The following is a 17,708-nucleotide window of genomic DNA, read 5'->3' as shown; positions in this document are numbered from 1 at the left end:
CGCACTCAAACATAGTGATATTCATTGTCGCACAAGCATCATCTCAATCATGAACGATCAATCACGAGAGTCGCACTTGTCACTTGCGCCATCGGTCAGTCATGTTGGACATGTGTGTTTGGATGGTTTGGTCATTTTGTCATCAAGTCATGCGAGTATGTGTCTATATGACCTATTCATCTTTCGACTGTTCACACACTTAGTCATTTTTGCTGAAGTTCTGATGACTAGACTCTTCACTGACAACTGGACCATCACCCTGCTTTCGACTTGATCGACTGTCAACCAGAGCAGCATCGAAGCACCAAGTTAGTTGTTTCCCATAAGCATCTTAATCAGCACTCATTCTGGCCACCCAAACAGTTGACTGCCTATTCATCTCAGAAATTGTGCAGTGCTCATGAGTAGGCCTCTCACTGCACATCAGTCAGCTCAGCTCAGAAATTGCACAAAGGTGATCAGCATGCTAGCTTCCCTGCCTTAAGGTAGTTTTCCCAGCCAGAAGATCCCAGCAGTAGACTGCCTGTTCCCTCTAGGAACTGTGCAGTTTTTGTTCCCAGTGATTGAGCAACCACCTGGAAGTTCCCTCTGGGAATTGCGCATATATGGCTACTAGTGACCCAAGTAGCCAACTGGCAGTTCCCTCTAGGAATTCTGTAGATTTTCCTACCAGTATCCCGGGCAGTTCCCCAGAAAAAAATTTTGCAATCCCTACTCGGCCTATTCCTCTGGAAAATTGTGCAAATTTGGCTGTCTAGCCCCTGCTGACTGTTTATCCCAGAAAATGTGCAGAGCATGTCTACCTTGCCTTCCAGCAGCCCAGATTGTTCCTCCCAAAATTTATGCAATTCTACCTCCCAGTCGAGCTAGACCTTGCATTCAGTCACTGTCGACTCAGATCACCTGTCTCCATCTCTCAGTGACTCTAGTGTAGTTTTCATTAGCAGTTGCCCAGAGCCATCATCCTGCATCACAGCCTTGTTGCCTCTCCCAGTCACCCGCATCTAAATGATCATGTGTCATGGTATATTAGGAGGTTTTGGCTTTGATGTACAGGTACACCCACAAACATGTCAAGACAACAAATGGGATGAACAAAAGGAGCACATGCATATGGATAGGTTCACCAACAGATGAACGAAAGAAGCATGTGAAGTGGATGAATGCGACGAACATGCACCTTTGTGAAGAAGTGAGCCTGTCAAGCCTTCCAACATGAAAGCAAGGAACAACATGCTAGAGCTTCATTAAGCTAACCAAGGACCATCGAAGACTCCGCGCACTTCGCCATGTAGAGGTGAAGCTCTGATACACCATGAAGACATCCATCACTTAGCAACATTGTAGCTCGACATGCACTCCAGTAGCAGCATGAATGTACCAGCATTGTCTTATCAAGTCATGTCGAGTCAAGTCGTGAGTCATGTTTCCCACATCTCCACTATGGGATTGTTTTCGATCAATGTGATGTAACGTGGAAGCACAAGATACCCACTTTTTGAACATAGAGTCATGTAAGTTAGAAAGTCATGGAATTCGAATGGTCATGAGGGTAGTCGAACAACCACAAGGGTCAGTTTCACCCTTGGTTATAAATACCGCCCTCATTTGTACATGAAAGGACTTTTCACCTCAGCTCCTCCCAGATAGCCAAGAGAGTCTATAATCTTTTCTTTGAGGAGTAAGTAGTGGCTCCAACGCCCCACTGATGGGGTCAGTGGTGTATGGTGTAACGATGTGTCTTGGAACTTTCGCTTAATTCAGAAGCATGTCAACAGGCCAGCTCTTTTTCACACATGTATTATATTTGTTGTAAGACTGATCTTTAACACTTGTAATGCATGTTTCTTTAACCATGTGTTCTACATTTGAACTGATTCATTTGTTGTAATGCATAATCTATTAATGGAAATGTGTTGTATATGCTGTTAATTTTGTCCCATCCGTGTCGACTGCTCTACTAGACATTAGACAGGCCTTTCACATGAATCTTGTTGTAACAACCGTTGCACTCATCTCAGACTGATCCACAAGTGTTGTACGTGTTATCTTACCTTGTATGTTGTGATTGTTGCATCTGAGTGGATTGCTCCACTAGAAGCTATGTATTTCCTTTGTGTTGTGTGTTCCTAGCCGAGTTGGGACTGATCCCTTTCAACCTAGAACTCACCTTCACCTTTTCCCCTCATAGTAAAAGAACCATTGGCACAAGTAAACTTACACTCACCAGGCATGTGAACCTCACTTCTCAAAGATGAAGTGAACCACCCTACTGTGCTGACAAGGAAGAGTTGAGGAAAATCTTTAAGACAATGGCAACGGGGACATCATATCGGATGGGACTCCCACACCAAACGGTGTGAGGTATAGTTGGGACTTCATACCGGGGTGATCCCCTAAATGTTGGTAGGTCCAACACCGTCAACATTTCTAGCACTAGAAGGAGGGTAGCCAGTTGTAAATGGCTGAAATTCCCCTCACACTCATTCAACAAACATCTGGTGAAGGCAGTAACTTGCACTCACTCTCAGCTACAGGCGACTTAGCAATTGGTTACTCCTCACCTCTTAGTTTTGAGCATGAGAATTCAGATCAACACCTTCGCTATGCTCACCCCATCAATTGCCAGTTCGCGAAAGCAATCGAACTGATCCCATACTGACAGCATCTTCCACACGCAGAGAGGAAGCCAAAGGCCACTCCTACGAGTGTTGTTGTATTGTTAGTGGAAGAAGCAACCCTTGCCACACTTGAAGGTCTAGGAGAAGCTATCGAAGACAAAAATAAATATTCCATCCTCCAGCAAAGTGAAAAAGGCACTCTTGTGGTCTCGGGATTAGACTTGAGTATAGGAAGCAGAGGGGAAGGCAGCGAAGGAGGCGGAGGCAGAGATGGACCAATGGACTTAGAGTCGGACACATCAGACTCCGATGTAGAGGAAGAGAACGAAGAGGATGAAGAGATGGAAACCCAAATATTGAATGGATGACTCAGGGACCATTGGCTCTCCCAGCTGTTCTGCATAAGATGCCGAAGCAAGTGGAGAGAATGAACATCAATTTTGACCCTGAAAATGCGGTGAAGGGGGAAGACCACTTAGACAACTTCTACCTACAACTGCAGACCCTTGAGGTACGTTATGACAATGTAGCATGTAGATTGTTTCCATGTACCTTGGACGGTCGGGTAGCTACTTGGTATCACAGCCTTCCACCAAACTATATACAGAACTGGAGTTATTTCAAACGTATGTTCCTTGAAAAGTTTGCTAATGACAATACCCCAGCCATGCTACTCAAAGAATTTGGAAGCCTCAAGATGGAGGGAAAATAGAAAGCGAGTGATTTCAATCAGATGTTCACACGTATACTAAATATGTTCCCAACAAACACTAAGCCTCATGACTCCATCACCACTGATTACTACATGTCCGCACTACCAACCAACATTGTGCAGTTCGTCAAGTGAGCTATGAGACCAACACTATTGGAAAACTGTGAAGAGGCTATCAGTGTTGAGAAAGACCTGTGTGCAATTGGAGTCATCAAGGATGATCAACCGATGAAGGACTCCAAGGATGCGAGCAAGCAGTCCCAAGCAACCACGAGGAAGGGTAGAGACAAGGAAGCAACCAACATTGAGACCCTCACTCGTCTTGTTAAGAGCTTGTCCTCTAAAATGTCCAGAATCAAACAACGCAGATCAGACACATTTGCAAGCAGTCACCCACCAGAGAGAGACAGACAAGCAGTTCATCAACCGGCTCATCAAGCAGCAACCAATTCATTTCAAAAACTGCACAGAAGCCTATGTTCCAGCTCGAACGGTGTACAAATCCGAAATTTTGTTCTTTCCACGAAGAAAAGCATCCTAAGAACCCTTGCCTGAGTTGGAAGCAAGTCACAAATACTTTCTATAGTGGTACACTTGAGGTGGGAAGCGATATGCAAGAGGAATTGAAAGACACATATAACGATGCAGAGGTTTCCTGATGAGCCATCAAGCTCTAAGCATGTGGTGAACGCGTATCAGTGCTCACAAATAATGGCAAAGACAAACACCGAGAAGAAGCCCTGGATGCACACTGACCATTATAGTCTTATAAGTAAAGGGGCTCTCCCCACACTTGAGGAGATGTAAAAAAAGGTCAGACCGCTGATAAGGAAGACCGATCCACCAGCTTCCTCAAAGCAAAAAACAAAAAATAAGTCCGGAAAGACTGCGGTGGGTCAGTGTGCGTCCATGAGCAGCAAATTGAAGAACACTCCGTCGAACAACATGAACTCCCGTTCCACCCCGGACACCTCGGTGAGTCTACCACATCTGGATTATAATAGTGTTGATGACATGAAGAAAAATCAAGCAAACATCAATTTTTTCGAGTTGGCTAAGCTACAGAGTCAGCGAGATATCCTGCTACGCACTTTGGGACAGAAAACGATGGACAACGTAGCCTCTACTAGCAAGGGAAAAATCACCCCTCCCGGACCACTTTCAATTGTGCTCAATACACTCTGGATGGAAGAAGCAAACTCGGGTTGCCCTCCAGTCTTGCTATCTTTTAAAATCTTCAACTATAATGTTCACAACTGCTTGGTTGATTCTGGCGCAACAGCCAATGTCATGCCGCTCTCCATTGCTAAGAGGATCAATGCACAATGGAGTGAAACATCTGCGAGAATCATCCAACTTGATAGAACATCTATACCAACCATTGGTGAACTACGTGATGTGATCATCCAACTATCCCATGATCATTGAGTCCACCAATGCATCAATATAGTGGTCATGGACATTTCGGAAGCATATGGTGCATTACTCAGTAGGGATTGGTCCAGCAAGTTAGATGGATATTTTTCTACAGACTGGTCCCACATGTGGCTTCCATACAAGGGCAAGTGAAACCAAATTTGGGTAGAATATAAGAGGTACATGAAGCATAATGTCACTCCCATGTTCGGCAACTGCCTCCTTGAAACAACATTGGGGTGTTATCCTGCACGGCCGGTTCCAACCCCACCAGAGACATAGTTAGGACTCCTTCCTTTCCCAACTGATGGTTACGAAAATTGTATAGCACATTGTACTAATAATAGCAGTAGTAGCAGTGACAACAGTAGCAACAGTACTAGCACATCAAGTGGTTCGTGTATAAATGAGTTGTGGACTTTGTACTTCGACGGATCAAAGAGACAGGATGGATCAGGAGTCAAGTGTGGTCCGATCGACCCTTGCAACAGGAAGCATATGTTGTCAAGCCACTTGGAGTTTGAGTGCACGAACAATGTAATAGAATATGAGGCACTCATATTGGGCTTGTAGAAAGCCATCAGCCTCAATGTGGTCATGCTTAAAGTGGTAGGTGATTCAGAGATAGTGGTACAGAAGGTACGTGACACCATTCATTGTTTATCACCATATCTAAAAAACTACCAAGAAGAGGTATGGCTACTAATCTCAAACTTCCAAGTGTTTAATATCATTGTTTTGACACGCACGTGTAATGTAGCTACCAATGCTTTAGCAAATGCAACCTCAAGAATGTCACTGATTAGGGATAGATTTACTATTGAAATTTTGTACAAGCCATCTATCCTGGATAACATAACTAACTTACACATGTTTAATGATGATCAACAGATACTACATTTTATGGCCAATGCTAACATTTTCAAAGATGCAACAATAGCCGACGACAAGCACAAGCGCTCTCTGCAAGCAGAAGCTGATAACATGAAAGGCCACATTATCACACAAGGTGTGGTATCAATAGAAAAGCTATATGACTTGCAAGAGCAGTTCCAAGGACAAGGAGCAGCAAGATCCACAGTTCCACCATGAGGCATGAATTGATAAACCCCGGAACATAAAAGGATCCAAAATTTTTCAACCTTGGTACATGTTATACACATCAAGAACGACAAGCCTTCATCTGCTTATTCAAATAGTGTCAATATGTGTTCGCATGGATGTATGATGATTTGAAAAATTATGAGACACAGATCATCCAACATATCATCCCAATCAAGGAATGGGTCAAGACATATCAGCAAAAACTAAGAAAAGTACATTCATCGCTTGAACCCCTCATACAGAAAGAGCTTACTAAATTGTTGGATGCACGGATCATATACAAAGTTCGTCATTCCACTTGGGTCTCTAACCTTGTGCCTGTACGAAAGAAGTCCGGGGAAATCTGCTTGTGTGTCGATTTTTGGAACATTAACTGCGCCTCGAACAAAGATAACTACCCCATGCTGTCTATGGACCATATATTGCAAATAGTATCTGGGGCACAGATGTTCTCTCTCCTTGACGGTTTTTCAGGATACAATCAAGTTCTGGTAGCAGAACCTGACAGACTCAAAACTACTTTCCATACCAAGTGGGGTATGTTCACTTATAGACGAATTCCCTTTGGGCTTGTAAACGCAGGCGCAACATTTCAATGCGCTATGGACATCGCCTTTCGTTGGCTCATTGTACGAAGTGTGGTGGTATACCTCGATGATGTGATTGTGTTCTCTTGAAGACAAGAAGACCACATACGCCATTTTAAGAATTTTTTTAGTGATGCCGAAGATATGGGATTTCCTTGAACCCCAAAAAGAGTGTATTTGCCATGGCAGAGGGGAACCTCCTCAGACACATTGTTGCCAAGAGTGGTATCAAGGTGGATACAGATCGGGTCCAAGCTATCACATGCATTCCTCACCTGATCAACAACAAAGCCATGCAGTGCTTCTTGGGAAAGATAAACTTCCTCCGCAAATTCATCTCGGATTATGCACAAATAGTCAAGCCCATGCAGGACATGATCAAGAAAGATGCACTATACACCTAGGGCAAGAAAGAAAATCATACATTCACCTAGATTAAGCAAGCCATTGCCAAAGAGCCCACACTGTACAACCCAAATTTCAAAAAGGATTTCCTGCTATACACCTTCGCTTCCGACAACTTGCTAGTTGCAGTACTCACTCAGAAAGACGAAGCTAATGATGAACGTCCCATCTCTTTCATGAGTGCAAGCATGCAGGGACCAGAACTTAACTACCCCGCCATTGATAAACAAGCTTATGCAATTTACAAGGTGGTGAAACACTTCAGGCCCTACTTGCTGAAAAACCACTGCATTGTCTTCGTTCCCCACTCAGTAATGCGTACATTGTTGGTGCAACAAGAGCTAGGAGAACAATGTGCAAACTTGATGACAGGTTTACAAGAATATGATCTTGATATCAATCTAGTACACATGATCAAAGGACATGGGCTCTGCAGACTTGCAGCTAAAGCAATACACGCCCAGGAGAGTGAAGAAGAGCTCATCGGTTGTAAGCAGGAGATTGAAATGTACGAAATAAGGTGAGTAGCCCCCATAGAAAATGGAACCTCTTGGTACGTAGATATACACCGGTACCTTGAGCATGGAACCATACCCTCTCACTTTTCTATCAGACAAAAGAGAGCATTACGCTTGAAATCCTTAGCATATTAGTCAGTGCATGGAGTGCTTTATAGAAAGCACAGTAATGGAGTTTTTCTCAGGTGCCTAGAGGCACAGGAATCAGAGGATGTACTTCGAGATCTGCATGATGGACCCATTAGGGGTCACTTTTTCGGGGAATACCACAACACACAAGGTTATACGAGCCGATTTTTACTGTCCCACATTATTCAAGGATGTGCATGCCTATGCCTGCAAATGCCCAGTTTGTCAGTAGTGCGCCAATAGAACACGAAGATCAGCAACCCCACTACACCCTATTGCAGTGACTGAACCATTCCAACAGTGGGGCCTGGACATTATTGGGGAAATTTTCCCTCATTCGTCAAAGCAACACCACTATATCCTAACAGCAACTGACTACTTTACGCAGTGGATAGAGGCAGTTCCGCTCAAACAAGTGAACGACCAAGAGGTCATCAGCTTCCTCCAACAGAATATCATCTCACACTTCGGCGTTCCGGTATCACTTGTTTTTGATAATGAAACTTATTTTTTGTCTTTGAAACTCTATGAATTTGCATTAAAAAATGGTATTGTGTTAAATCATTCATCGAATTACTATCTGCAAGGAAACAGTCTAGCAGAGTCTACAAATAAGAATCTCATCTGTATAATCAAGAAGACCATTTTCTCTGAATAGCGTAACTGGCATACTGCCCTGACGAATGCACTATGGGCTGAACGTGTAACACTAAATCCCTCTCTAAACACCTCGCCATACTTCCTAGTCTACGGTAAAGAATCCATCCTCCCACCAAATATCTACTTGCCTTCTCTTCAGCTTTCACAGGAATCCTAAGGCAAGCCTTGCCATCTAGTTCGATGTAGGATGTGTTGGGTGTGGAGCTTGATTATCTTCTATAGTACCGGCATTTTGGACCCCAGTTTGCCGCCCGTAAAATGATCGCTGCCATGGGGGGTCCAGGGGGGGGCGGCAGCGACTTTATGGAGTCCCCCCCCTGGCGGCGGTTTCGGGGGCAGCGCCCCCCGAAGCTAAAAACAGCTGTAAAATTGCCTTGTAAAAGTATAGTAATTTATAGTCAATCTGGGCCGTTCATTAGGCGGATGATCTGACGGTAGAACTTATGTTTAGTTTAGGGTTTTTTGCCCTAGAAGGCAACCCCTCTCTTTATATGAGGGCATTGTATTTGAGGCTGATATAGATGTGTATTCGGTGAGCGAGAAACATAGAGGTGAGACTGTGAGAGAAAACAGAGGATATTACAGTGGTTTTGTTGTAGGTTGTATCTCTTCATTTTGCTGGATAATAGAAAGGAAGGACTGGTTGTCCGGGGTGGACGTAGCCCAAACTGGGTGAACCACGTATATCTGTGTCTCTCTTGTTTTGTGCGTTTTCTGTGTTTATATTTATGCAATATTTTATGTGTTCCATTGCTCCGTAATATATAATTTTCTAACAACTGGTATCAGAGCCGAAGGTCTATTTGGCTGATAAACTCGCAGGAAAGAAGGGTTCCTGGTTCGAGTGGGAGCAATGGCGGAAGATGGTAAGTTTAGGGTCGAGAAATTTAACGGCCAAAACTTCTCGCTGTGGAAGATGCAGATGGAAGATTATCTGTATCAGAAAGATCTATACCTACCATTGGGCGGAAAAACAAAGATGCCGACGGGTATGAAAGACGAAGAATGGAACCTTCTCGATAGAAAGGCACTCCGAACAATACGGTTGTGTCTTGCTGCATCCGTCGCCTTCAACATTTCGAAGGAAACCACGACAGAGGGTTTGATGCAGACGTTGTCGAAATTATATGAAAAACCCTCGGCCTCAAACAAGGTATTTCTTATGAAACGGTTATTTAATATGAATATGTCGGAAGGTGGATCTGTTGCAAACCATTTAAATGATTTTAATACAGTTACAAGCCAGTTAAGTTCTGTAGGGGTAAACTTTGATGATGAAGTTAGAGCTCTGTTATTCTTGTGCTCATTACCAGAAAGTTGGAATGGTTTGGTAATGGCCATTAGTAACTCCGTTTCTGGATCTAGTACTTTAAAGTTTGATGATGTTGTCGGTGCTATCCTTAGCGAGGAAATGCGACGGAAAAGCTCCGGTGAGACATCGGGAAATGCTTTGAGTGCAGAGTCTAGAGGAAGAAAAATGGAAAGAGGAAAGAGCTCAGGATATCGCAGTAAATCAAGGAAAGGCAGATCCAAGTCCAGATCGGGGATAGTGTGCTGGAAATGTGGAAAGAAAGGACACCTAAAGAAAGACTGTAGATCTCGGAAGGGAAAAGAAGGAGATGCACAGCAAGAAAACAATCATGAAGCAAATGTGACAGGTGAGGTGTTACAAGATGCTTTGATTCTTTCTTTCGAAAATATTATTGATTCCTGGGTGGTAGATTCAGGGGCCTCATTCCATGCCACACCTGAAAAGAAATACTTTTATGACTATGTTCAAGGAGATTTTGGACAAGTTCGTCTGGGTGATGAAAAACCCTGTAAAATTGTTGGAATGGGTAAGGTTCTTGTAAAACAGCAGAATGGAAACCAATGGCTACTAAAGGAGGTAAGGCATGTTCCAGATCTAAAGAAAAATCCGATTTCAACAGGGTAGTTAGGCAGTGAAGGTTGTGTGACAACTTTCACAGATAAAGCTTGGAAGGTCACAAAAGGATCCCTGGTAATAGTAAAAGGTGAAAAGGTTGGTACATTGTATTTATGCAATGGTATTTCTAACTCTGTTAATGCTTTGACTTCCAAAGGAGCAGATGCAGCATTATGGCATCATAGGCTCGGACACATGAGTGAAAAAGGGATGAAGATTCTTCACTCAAGGAATTTGTTGCCAGGTTTGAAGAATGTTGATTTGGACTTCTGTGAGAACTGCATTTATGGAAAACAGAAGAGAGTCAGATTTCTCAGAGTTGGGAAAGAAAAGAAGAACGAAAAATTAGAGCTTGTGCATACAGACGTATGGGGACCTGCTCAGGTATCATCTCTTGGTGGCTCTCGTTATTATGTTACTTTTATTGATGATGCAACTAGAAAAACTTGGATTTATTGTATTAAGAATAAATCTGATGTATTTGATACTTTCAAGAAATGGAAAGCTTTGGTTGAGATTGAGACAGGAAAGAAATTGAAGTGTCTTAGATCAGACAATGGAGGTGAATATTGTAGCAAAGAGTTTGATAGGTACTGTTCAGAGCATGGAATTCGCAGAGAGAAGACAGTTCCAAGAACACCACAAGAAAATGGTGTGTCAGAAAGGATGAACAGAACAATCATGGAGCGTGCAAGGTGCATGAGATTGCATGCAGTATTGCCTTTACAGTTTTGGGCAGATGTTGTAGATACTGCTGTTTATCTAATAAACAGAGGGCCTTCAAGTTCCTTGGATGGTGGTGTTCCAGAGGAAGCATGGACAGGTAAAAAGGTAAACTACTCTATTTTAAAGCCTTTTGGTTGTGAGGTCTTTGTCCATATTGATAAAGAAAATAGAACAAAGCTTGAGGCAAAGTCAAAGAAATGTACCTTTATTGGATATGGTGTTAATGATTTTGGTTATCGCTTATATGATTACGAAAATCACAAAATCATTAGGAGCAGAGATGTAATATTCAATGAAAAGGTCTTGTATAAGAATCAGTTGCAGGAAAAGAAACAGGAAAAGGAAAACAAGGAATACGCAGTCCTTGATGAAATCACTGAAAAAGTAAATGTGCCTGAAAATAATAATAATCAACAACCACAACAACAACAACCACCACAATAGCAACAGGCACCCCAAACACCTGAAAGTGGTGTTAGAAGATCTACCAGGATAGGTAGACCTCCTGAACGATACTCTCCTTCATTATATTATTTATTGTTGACTGATTCCGGTGAACCTGAATGTTATGAAGAAGCAATGCAGGTTGAAAACAAGAAGAAGTGGGAGGTAGCCATGGAAGAAGAGATGGACTCCTTAATGCATAACCAGACTTGGGATTTAGTCAGGTTGCCTGCAGGAAAAACTACATTAAAGAATAAATGGGTTTACAGGCTGAAGGAAGAAGATGGAGGAAAGCAAAGGTGCAAAGCTAGACTTGTGGTGAAGGGGTTTGCACAGAAGAAAGGTATTGATTTTGATGAAATATTTTCTCCTGTTGTTAAAATGACTTCAATCAGAACTATTTTAAGTCTTGTAGCAGCTGAAGATTTGCATCTTGAGCAGTTAGATGTAAAGACAACCTTTCTCCATGGGGATTTGGAGGAAGAGATATATATGCAGTAGCCACAAGGATATGAGGAGAAAGGGAAGGAGAAACTTGTGTGCAGGTTGAAGAAGATCTTGTATGGTTTAAAACAGGCTCCAAGGCAGTGGTATCTAAAATTTGACAAGTTTATGTCTGAACAAGGTTATACTAGATGTCACTCTGATCATTGTGTTTATCTGAAAAAGCAAAATGATGGCAGCTATATTATATTGTTATTGTATGTAGATGACATGCTTGTTGCAGGATCTAACATGCAGGAAATAAATGTTCTCAAAAGAAAATTGGCAAATTCATTTGCAATGAAGGATTTGGGTGCTGCAAAACAAATCCTTGGTATGAGAATAACTAGAGACAGGAAAAATAGAAAATTAAAATTGTCTCAGAATGAGTACATACAAAAGGTGTTGAAAAGATTTAACATGCAAAATGCAAAACCAGTTAGTACACCTTTTGCTAGCCATTTCAAACTTAGAAAAGAAATGTGCCCAAAGACCCAAGAAGACATGGATTATATGTCTAAAGTTCCATATGCATCAGAAGTTGGAATTTTAATGTATGCAATGGTCTGCACAAGGCCTGATATTGCACATGCAGTGGAAGTTGTAAGCAGGTACATGAAAAATCTAGGAAAGGAACATTGGATGGCAGTGAAATGGATTCTCAGATATTTGAGAGGTACCACAAATCAGGCATTATGCTTTGGTGGTTCAAACATATCCCTACAAGGATATGTTGATGCAGATATGGCAGGTGACAGAGATAATAGGAGGAGCACTACAGGATATGTATTTACTGTCGGAGGAACAGTTGTCAGTTGGGTTTCAAAAATCCAAAGTGTTGTTGCACTCTCAACAACAGAAGCAGAGTATGTTGCTGCTACAGAGGCTAGTAAAGAAATGATTTGGTTACAAAGGTTTATGGGTGAATTGGGTAAGGAGCATGATATGGGCATGTTATACAGTGATAGTCAAAGTGCCATTCATCTTGCAAAGAACTCAGCATTTCATTCCAGGACAAAACACATACAACTCAAGTACCATTTCATACGATCAGTGTTGGAAGATGGAGAGTTGAAGCTGGAAAAGATACACACTAGCCAGAACCCTGCAGATATGCTAACAAAAGTTGTAACCAGGGAGAAATTGAGAATATGCTCAGTTTCAGTTGGTCTTCAAGGATGACGATGAAGATGAGAAACAGCCAAGTCCAAAGAGGAGTCATTGTCCAGCAAATGGAGCAGCGGTGGAGTTGCTACAATCAGTCTCCAAGTGGGAGATTGTTGGGTGTGGAGCCTGATTATCTTCTATAGTACCGGCATTTTGGACCCCAGTTTAAAATGGGGCGGCAACGCCGCCCGTAAAATGATCGCTGCCGTGGGGGGTCCAAGGGGGGCGGCAGCGACTTTATGGAGCCCCCCCTTGGCGGGGGTTTCGGGGGCAGCGCCCCCGAAGCTAAAAACAGCTGTAAAATTGCCTTGTAAAAGTATAGTAATTTCTAGTCAATCTGGGCCGTTCATTAGGCGGATGATCTGACGGTAGAACTTATGTTTAGTTTAGGGTTTTTTGCCCTAGAAGGCAACCCCTCTCTTTATATGAGGGCATTGTATTTGAGGCTGATATAGATGTGTATTCGGTGAGCGAGAAACATAGAGGTGAGACTGTGAGAGAAAACAGAGGATATTACAACGGTTTTGCTGTAGGTTGTATCTCTTCATTTTGTTGGATAATAGAAAGGAAGGACTGGCTGTTCGGGGTGGACGTAGCCCAAACTGGGTGAACCACGTATATCTATGTCTCTCTTGTTTTGTGCGTTTTATATGTTTATATTTCTGCAATATTTTATGTGTTCCGTTGCTCCGTAATATATAATTTTCTAACAGGATGGATGTTCTTCATAAGCTCCAAGAAGAAAGGATGAAAGCAAAAGAAAAATTCATACTCCACCAGAACTGTATCAAGAGGTGGTTCAATAAGAAGTCTGCAGGGAAATCTAGTTTCGAGGTGGATGACTTAGTTATGAAATGGGATAAACCCCATGAAGACAAAGGCAAACATACCAAGTTCCAGTCCCTATGGATTGACCCGTACACATTTCACGAGAATCTTGGCCCATACACGTATCATTTGTGATCACTTGATGGGAGGATTGACAACCTTCTCGTCAACAACTAAGATCTCAAGCATTACTTCCAATAGGTCGGGTCGCACCCGTGCCATGTACATAGTTTGCTTGCTACTTGTTGTTTCATTCAATTTGCTTTGCTTATTATCTTTTCTTTTCTTTTGTTTTATTCTAATTACTATTTTTGTTCACATGCATTTTATTATTTGATATATTACTATTTTTGTTTCCGGAAATAAGTGTTGCCAACTAATACGTTCTGGCTTTTGAATAGAGTATGTGGCTGAAATTTGAAGAGACTTGTGACATTGTAGCACTTAGCTAGTCTTGTGTCCACTGTCTTTGTGATTGGCTATAACCTTCGACCAATGAAGTCTTGACAGAAAATACGAACAATCTATAAGGGAAGCTTTTGTCCAAATGTGAACCTATGTCCACACTAGGAAGCCCCATGCTTGTACTCAGCCTTTTGCTCTATGTGTTGAAGCTAATCCAATTAGTAGAAATGGAGAAGGGGAAAAATCTAAATGAGCTAACCTATGCCATAGGTCTTACATGCTTCTCTGAAGGAACAACCTCTTCTTCTCTCAATAAGTCGGGATCCCTCTTTTTCTCCAAAAATAAATAAGTGCCTATGCACAATTCTCTTAAAAAATACAAAGGCGAAAGAAGAGAAAGGATTCCTATGCAGAGAGGTGAAGCATGCAACTCCACCGAGGTACTAACCAGGCTCGCTGGCAGTGGAGCAATGTGTGTATTCCTGCATGACTCTGTCAGAGTACTATTTAGGCCTGCTAGCAGCAGAGCAACACCAGAGATGAAAAATTATACTCTGAAAATATTCAACTCGCGAACTAAAATACCCTTCCTAGATTCAAAACACTGAGATCTAAGCTGAACTTTTGATTGTGTTTCACTGAGTTGGCAAAGGGTGAACCATGTATGTCCATGGGGTAAGTGGGGAAATGAAGTAACCTGCACAACGATTCAATACTTCTTGAAAGACCAAGGCCCTGTGTTAGCAATGAACCGAAACAGAGAAGCTGAAGTTCTACCAATGCATCGCCAAGTGTTGTAGTGGCTACAACCACCCTCTAGAATTTTGGCCTGCACCAATTTCAAAGCCTCCCATGGAGAGTTTCACTTGATGACTACACACACTCAGGTTCACTCTATGAGCTCGTGTGAGTCTTTACATTCGCCTTGCTTGTTTATTTCACTCAAGTCTCTACATGTTGATGTCTAAGTCATGCTTGCGACCATTTTCTGGTTATGCTCGAGATCTTTGGTTCATTTGTGTTTGTTGTGTTCGCCATGAAGGCATCTATAAACTCACAGACGGATTCATATTCGCTATCATGCAAGCGTCATCTCGATCATGAACGATCAATCACGAGTGTCGCGCTTGTTGCTTGCACCATTGGTCAGTCATGTTGGACATGTGTGTCCGGGTGATTTGGTCGTTTCATCATCAAGTCATGCGAGTGTGTGTCTGTATGATCACCTATGCATGTTTTGACTGCTCACACACTTAAGTCATTTTTGCTAAAGTTCTGACGAACAGACTCTTCACTAACAGTTGTTGAGAATGCAACAAGATGATGGAGCTTAGTGGAAAGGAGTCGCCTTCACTAAGTGGGCCCGCAGGCTATTTTTGGCGCAAAGTCTATTTTTAGACATATGGATCATGGTCTATGAGTTGCAGGATGTTGTTTATGGATGATTGGTCATGTTGGGAAAAAATAGATGGACTTCTATTTTTGGTTCACAGTGGAGTGATCAGAGTCTATTTTTAGACTACCAGGCTAAAAATAGAAACAGTCAAATATTATTAGCCCTTAGTAATATTTGGACTCTAAACATTATCTTATTCTCTTGGAGCACTTCAGTTCGAGCTACGGATGTGGCACATGCAGCTAAAAAAAGGAATCACGTGGTTTCTTATGTGTTAGTTGAGCTATTGCATGGAGGACATCAGTTAGAACTCATGCATGTGAGTTCTGTGGAGTTGATGGGGTTGTGTTCAGTTTGACTTAGTTGAACTAGTTCTATTTAGTCTAACTAAAGAATACACTAGTGATGAGTTGTGTGAATTGATTTTTAATTAATTCACTAATTATTAACTGATAAAGAAACTAAAGAATACATCAGAACTCAATGCATGGACAGTTCAACAGAGATAGGTGTTAGAGGTAAGTGAAAGGGTGAGTTGTGACTATCAGTTGTGCATGAGATTTTCATAATGCATGGATTGAGTAATGCCAATGAGGATTGCGCAGTGTGGGCCAATATCAAGGAAATTGTAGCTTGTTCTCATGTGATTCTCTTGTAGGATTGTGCAGTGGAGGCAGGAAAAGCAGCGGAGGAGATTTGAACCTGTGACTTGTTCGGATCTGAGCTAGTTTTGTGTGTAACAGGTGGAGATAGTACTGAGTACTTGTGAGGAGTATTGTACTATGTATTGTTACATGTTCTATATCCTTATAATATACAGATAGTGTGGGGTTTTCAGCTATAGGCTTTCCCCGGGTTACATTCTGTGTTAATGTGTGCATGCGATTGATGTTTCATTGAATTTAATGCTGCTAAATCGATGATCAATGTAGAGGAGGTTATGTATTATGCATGTATTCCGCAATAGTGCATAATCAGGATAATCCTTCATAGTGCATAATCGGGCCAGGTAGCCTCTGGATTCATCCTTCTTTTGGAAGGTGAGATATCCGGTGAATGCCCATACAGTCGATCTCTGTACAAGAAATATTTTGTTCTCACGAATTTTAGATCAGAAGAGGTTGAGTTTTGAGCTGGTGGAATGGTGCTCAAGGATAAACTAAGAAAAATCAAAGCTGAGAATGGAGATGCCATAGATTGTTCGCAGAAGAAGAAAAATAAGCAAGTTGTTGGAACTGCAGCGGGAGAGGCCTTAGCCTCGCAGTTTGAGCTGGATTTTTCGCTGATCGCATGATTGGTATCAAGTGTGATGGGATCGGTATGGTTCTTGGACAGTGGTGTGTCTTCTCACATGACAGGAGATCGAGATTTGTTTTCTGATCTGGATGAGAAAGATCTTGGAGTGCACATCGAGATGAGTGATGATGGTAGATACAGTGCGACCGGTATCAGTACCATTTCCTTTGAGAGGGAGTCTGGTAAACCCTTCAGATTGAAGGAAGTGATGCATGTTCCAGGATTGAAGAAGAATCTTATCTCTATGGCGATGTTAGAAAACAAGGGATATGATGTTGTCTTCAGCGAGGGAAAGGCTTTCTTGCGCAGCAAGACAACTGGAGAAACCCGAAAGATAGGGGTTCGAGTCAGGAACCTTTATCAGTTGCATGTAGATGCATGCAAATCCTTGAGCAACAAGGCAACTGATGGAGACTTGGTGGTTGAGAGGGAGCGTATATTACCTCTCAACATGCAGAGCCAGAAGAAGTCTCAAACAATTGTGGAGGAGCCATGATTGGTGCAGCAGCTTCAGGAGGTTGTGGAGTAGCCACAACAAGGGAAGCCGAGAGGAGATCGAGTAGAGACATCTACTCATGCAGAGACCTCCAGTAGGGGGAAACTTTGAGCCAGGTGGGCTGAGGGATTGCATGTAACCATACCTCCAGGTAGGAGGTGGGGTGATGTGGATTGATCGTCCCAAGGAGGAGGGGCAAGATCCTTGAGGTACCCAACCTCTTGGATGAGACCTTGCTACGGGAGCCCCGATGTGGAGTAGCAGGAACTGATTGATTGGGTAGAGACAGATGCGGATGGAGTGGCAGAGAGAGCAACAGTGTAGGGAATCCCAGGACAACACATAGCTAGCAGGCTGCAACAATGCGAGAGGCACAAGTGTTTTGCAC

Source organism: Pinus tabuliformis, chromosome 7 (genome assembly GCF_031772625.1).
Source record: "Pinus tabuliformis cultivar Carrire ecotype Pingquan chromosome 7, CPIR1, whole genome shotgun sequence".
Classification (NCBI taxonomy): Eukaryota; Viridiplantae; Streptophyta; class Pinopsida; order Pinales; family Pinaceae; genus Pinus; species Pinus tabuliformis.
This window is presented reverse-complemented; position numbering follows the sequence as displayed.